Source organism: Martes martes (assembly GCF_963455335.1).
Source record: "Martes martes genome assembly, chromosome: 15".
NCBI lineage: Eukaryota > Metazoa > Chordata > Mammalia > Carnivora > Mustelidae > Martes > Martes martes.
In genome coordinates this window covers 55,514,669-55,520,771 of record NC_137903.1, presented here as the reverse complement: position 1 = coordinate 55,520,771, position 6,103 = coordinate 55,514,669, and the positions used below count along the sequence as shown (strand labels likewise).

Below are 6,103 nucleotides of genomic sequence, written 5' to 3'. Positions count from 1 at the left end.
TTACAAGAAGTACAAGCATAACATGTATAAAATGCATGTATAACAGGGCACCTGAATGGCTCAGTGGGTTAAGCCGGCCTTCGGCTCAGGTCATGATCCCAGGGTCCTGGGATCGAACCCCACATCGGGCTCTCTGCTCGGCGGGGACCCTGCTTCCCCCCTCTCTCTCTGCCTACTCTGTCAAATAAATTAAATATTAAAAAAAATGCATGCGTTACACTACTGTACTGTATGCTTAAAAATGGTTAGGATGGTAAATTTTATGCTGTGTTTTTTTTTTTCATACCACAAAGACAAAATGTATGGGTACGAGAAAAAATTGGAAGAGCATATAACAAAGTGGTAGCTTTTCTGCTGTAGTGGTGGGATTATAAGTAATTCTCCTTCCCCCTCCCATTTTTTTAAAAAAACTTTCAGAGAACATTTTATTATGTTAACATCTTCAAACATCTTATATTTACAAGCACTAACTATTGCTTTCGCTGTTCACACCAGAATGCCAACATCTCTTTGACCAAGGGGAGGCTCTAGTAACAGCCTATTTTCTTGCTTTTCTGTGATTTCTGATTCATTTTATTCTACGTCAAAAGGAGAAAAAAACAGTGAAAATGAAGAAAAGATTAACAAGAACAGACATTTCGAGTGTCTTCTTTTCTTCTTTTGCCGTTCCTTTGTATCCGTAGTTTTTCCTTTGAACAGGGGAGGGGGGAGAAATTACATGGTTTGGCAATTTCCTATTCCTACCGCAATGACCCTGGATTACATCTCGAGGGATGGGGGAGGAGGTGAAGGAGATTTATAGCTCAGTGATCAAATCCTCTGGAGATTCACTTCATAAGATGACAGTTCTTCATAAAAACAAGTTGCTGAAATGCTAGAAAACCCTGTCACTACTCACCCTCTTTTAGGGAAACTGGCTTTCCAGTAACTCTGTGTTCCCTGCTGTTTCTCAGAAGGTGGTCCTGTGAGGTCATGGTGGGGCTAGAGAAAGGAAAGTTGAAGGCAGAGACCCCCATGTTTACCAGAAGTGAGTCAGACAATGGACAAAGCAAAGATCCACAGCTCAGGGAGTCAAATTCTAGGGAAGGAAAACAAACAATAAACATATATGGTATTTAGAGGGGGAAAATGTAACATTTAGATGGTGGTATGTTCTATGGGGAAATAAAGAGGAGGGATGAGAAATAGGGCACAGTGAAGGGAGACCAAGCAAAGTTCTCCTGAAGGAGGTGACAGAGTGGGGGCCATGTGAATAACTGGGTGGGGGCGGTCCAGGTGGCCCAGGTGGCCCATGAACAGCAAATGCAAGAGCCCCTTGGAAACATGCCTGACCATTCTAGAAACTAGAGGACCCTGAAGTGAGGTGAGGCCAAAGGTGAGGCCAGAAAGGCAAAGGGGCAGGCTTTTACTCGAAGCGAGATAAGAAAATATTGGACTTTTGAACAGAGGTGTGACATGATCTAAGGTTATATAGGATCCCTTTGATCTAGGTGTTAAAAACAGTCCCACAGGGTTAAGGAAGAAACAAGAGGTGATGGCAATAATCCAGGAGAGCGGGGATGAGGGCTTGGAAGATGCTGAAAGCAATGGGGGCTAAGACCCATGTGCCAGGAAGTCATTGTCTGTAGACTTAATGGTTTTTCACTTGGGTAGGCCCCTCTCAAGATCCAGAGGGGGCCTAGCAATGTGTCTATATGGTGATAGGCTGTAATAAGATTTGCAAAAGTGGGCTATTTCAACTATAAATGCTTAAGACCACTGTTTCTTTTCACCCCAAACTCCCCTCACTCCCTTTATGTCTGGAGGTGTTGAACCGGCTATGGGCATCTGGGGGACTTTGCCAAGGAAGGTTCATCAGAGCTGTACTTCTGTATTGGGTTATATGTATGTGGTTTGTAGTCACTTCTGTCTAGAATCACATTATTGCTAATTGTATGGCTGCCAGGAATATCCCTACTGAACCCCATGCTAACTCACCTGAGGAGGTTCTTTGTACTGAGAAATGAACATTTTCACACAGCACCGAACCAATGTCCCCAGAAGAAATTCTCTGAAAATTCTCCAGATCATCACACATGCAAAATTATAAGCAGAGGGTTGAGTACTTGTGTATGTCTAGTCAAAAAGCATCCTCTCTTGCCAGGAATAACATCAACAATACAGCTTATATGATTATAAGTATATCTTAAGTGGTTTTTTCTTTGCTAGGTGGTATATTTTGTAAAGCTTGATGATAATATTTTAATTGCTGTTCAGAAATGTGTTCTGGAATATTTTCAATAGAAGTTAGAAAATACAGACTCCTGATTGGTTCGTATTTGAAGGACACTATCTTTTATCTTTGCTAAGTTTATTTATGTATTAAACAGAGAAAAAATGTATAAAATTAATGACGTGTAAAAAAGTGGTGAAGATAAGCAATTAAAGCCAATGGAAAATTTTCTGACATGAAAAAGCAAACTGTAAAGACACATTTCGGGTTATACTAGAAGCAAAGACATCAGAAGAAAAGATAAATGTCAGACGGAAGCAATGAACGGGGTCTTAGATGGTCTGATGATGCAGTAATGAAGCAGAGTGGACTATACACACTATGGAAAAGTACTTACCGTTCTTGCTGCTCTCTTGTTGAAACACTGACATCGACAAAGATAATGTGCCACGACAGCGGGGACAACGGTAATGATTGCTTGACGGGTGTCACCAGTTCTAAGAACATTTAGGATGAATCAGTGGAAAACAAAAGGAAATGCCCTGAAATACTACAACTCACACATTAAAAACCTTAGGAGGGTTTCCCAAGTGTGACAGTTCTAAAAAGTGGCATTACTAATAATGTGTTGTGAAGGAAGTTATCTAAATATTTTTTAAGTCAAATTTTCATCCACATGAAAAGACTGGATTATCTTCCTACTCCAGTTATAGAAACACTACATTACAGAAGCATTGTCTTACGAAGAAGGGAACAAGAGTATGCAGCTTACCATTGTAAGAGGAAAGTATTATAGAGGTATGTCAGGGAGGTAATTAAAAATATAGTATTTTTCTGCTGTGTTTGGTATTTGTCAGTTTTTTTTAATTTGTAATTTCTTGTACATTTTTTAGAATGAGAAAATTCCTTTCCTAATTTCAGTCCTGTTGTGTGACAGTCAGTGACGTTGTATTTATTGTTCTCTCCGTGAACAATAAATATCCATCTACATCATCATTTTAAACAGGCATAACACCCCATTGTAGACATATACCATAGCTGATCTATTATCTATTACTTTACTCTGTTGTTTTCAGTTTTTCCTTATATGTAGACAACATTGTTATAAATGTCATTGTCTTAAGTCAGCCAGGGCTGCCATAACAAAAGAGCATAGACTGGGTGATTAAAACAACAGAAATTTATCTCTCACAGTTCTAGAGGCTGGAAAGTCCAAGAACAGTTGCTGATCAGTTGAGTTTCCGGTGAAGACTCTCTTTCTGGCTTGTAGATGGCTGTTTTCTCACTGTGTCTTCCCATAGTCGGGGGAGAGAAAGAGCGATGTCTCTGTCTTTCTCTTTGTATAAGGCCATGGTCTTATTAGATGGGGGCTCCACCCTTATGACTTCATTAAACCTTCACTACCCTCTTAAAGACCCAATCTCCAGCTACATTCACTTTTGGGACTTGGGTTGCAACACATGCATTGGGGAGGGACATAATACAGTCCATAGCAATCACTGTACTCACATAGCTTCGCACCTCTCTGAGTATGGCCTTATATTTAATTCCTAGGAATAGAATTGCTATCTACTTTCAAGGTATTCGACCAATATTGCAAAACGACCTTGCAATTAATAGCCCTGCCAGCAGGGTATGAAAATCCTACTAGCTAATTAGGGAACATTTTTAGGTGAACTACCGTTCAGCGTCAAAAGGATTGAACTTGATTCTCAGGTCACTTGTTGGACTCCTGGTAAAGAAGAAAAAGAAAAACAGGAACAGAAAAATAGAAGATGAGGACCTGCCCCAAAGAACACGTCAAAGTTTGTTTTTAGCGACTTCCCTTCCATAGCCCCTTCTAGACACATGGACTCCCTGAAGCTATCTCTGTGGCCTGGGGTTCCCCAGGAGGCTTGCAGCCCAAGGCAAAGCTCTGGACTCTGCAGCCCAGTCGGAAACACATCAGGACATTTCCTCCATACAAACTTCGCACCCCTAGGGCTTTTCTCTCCCTCATTTCTCAGAGAGGAAAGACAAAGACAGCAAGGGTGTTCTTGCTACCGGTACTGAAAGTATTTGCATTTCAGAAGGAAAAAGTATGGATGATGCATTCACACAAAGGACAAATATCAAAGAGTGGAATGGTAGGCTCCCTAACTCTACCAGTGGGAAGATATTTGGAGAATGTGTTTTAGTCACACTGTGTTAGGCTATTACCCTCTTACTCCTAGGCATAGAATTGGCACTGAAAAAGGTCTGACTCTCGATTTCAACTCAGGGTTGTGAGATCAAGCCCATGTTGGGCTTCACTGCTTAAGATTCTCTCTCTCTCTCTCCCTTTGCCCTTCCTTCCTCTAAAAAAAAGTTTATGTATACATAATTGTGTCAGATGCCCCATCAGTTATGTCCTGAACTCTGAGGATTTCCTTTTTTTTTATCTCAAGATTTTATTTATTTATTTGAGAAAGAGAGAGAGTAAGAGAGAGAGAGCATGAGCAAGGGCAGAAGGAGAGGGAGAAGCAGACTCCTGTTGAGCAGAGAGCCTGAGGTGGGGCTCAAACCCAGGACCTTGAGATCATGACCCAGCGGAAGGCAGACGTTTAATGGACTGAGCCACCCTGGTGCCCTGAGGACTTCCTTTTTGAGTAGACATCCATGAGCACCAAATCTTCCATTGTTACATAGCCAATAATTGGAAGACTTGGCCACCAACTAGCTTTGAATGAGTATATTTCAAACCTTCACTGCCTGCTGACTTCCGGTGCCAATACCATAGGACACGTTCATATCACAATAACCTCTGCCTTGCCCCTTTGCGTGGCAGGTGAGTTGGCACGGTGGGTGTTAAAAGTATCCTGGAAGCCATTCCCTACACCAGTCTCCCAAACTAGATGTATACCAACCCAACTGCCCTTCGCTGTCTCTTAAAAATGTACACAGTCACCCTGGTGTCACCTGACAGGAAAGGAAATATGCCAAAGAGAAAGTTGGAATGAAAAACAAAAAACAAAAAACCCACAGTCTTAATTAACTACAGTTAAAATATCTTTCTTCTGCTAATGTTATGAAAATACATAACTGAGTAAACATAGTGCTATGATCGCGTCCCGGGGCTTGGAAAGATCAACACGATGTCCTCACACTTCACTGGCTTCAGAGTAAAACCAACTCTGCTTCTATCTCCAAACTTCTCTGGAATTCCTCCCACCTTTCATTTCTCCCTCCCCCATCATCCTCTTTCACCCGGACTGTAGAAAAGCCCCGTCATAGACCTTCCTTCTCCTGCTTTCATGAGCCTCCAGCCCATCTAAAAATGCACATTTGGCACATGACTCTTGTATTTAAAATCTCTCCCTGTCATCAAGTGTCCTTTGTCACCAGGATGAAGCACGACCCTTCTCGGCTTCTGTGGCTCCCTCCACCTCTCCAGCCTTCTCTTGCTTCTTGAGCCACAGCATCCCTTATGCTCATGTAATAGGACTGCTTGGGATCCTTCAGACCAGCCGAGTATTCTCCACTCTCTGTGTCTTTTGTCTTTCTGCTTCCATCTTCTTTTTTCCAAACATATCCCCTTCCCACCACTAACTCAGTTGGTATGATGAGCATCTACTCCTCTTTCATGGTATAACTTAAGCATCTGTCCCTCCATAAAGACTTTCCTTGACAATCAGAATTAGCTACATATCTTTTTACTCTATTCTTAATGAAGTTCCAATTTTTTAAATTTACATAACAAATCCATGAATACACTCTTACTGTAAAAAGGGGAGACTCAACAACTATGGATAAATTGAGTGATCACCACCGCCAATGCCTGTCATTGGTTGGGTGTGTGTCTTTCCAGCTTTTATGTATATTAATGTCCCATTCCTCATTTGTACATCTTTCTTCCCCTACTAGATTAGAAAA

The 6,103-nt window shown here is 41.5% G+C and overlaps 1 protein-coding gene across 1 annotated transcript in view; it reads right to left on the bottom strand.

Annotated features, from left to right (window-relative positions):
- Nucleotides 1-6,103, bottom strand: part of LOC308356155 (kinetochore-associated protein NSL1 homolog) — a gene marked incomplete at its 3' end in the record, with an annotated part of 431,182 nt that overhangs the window by 98,802 nt on the left and 326,277 nt on the right. The gene's annotated exons all lie outside the window — the stretch shown is intronic.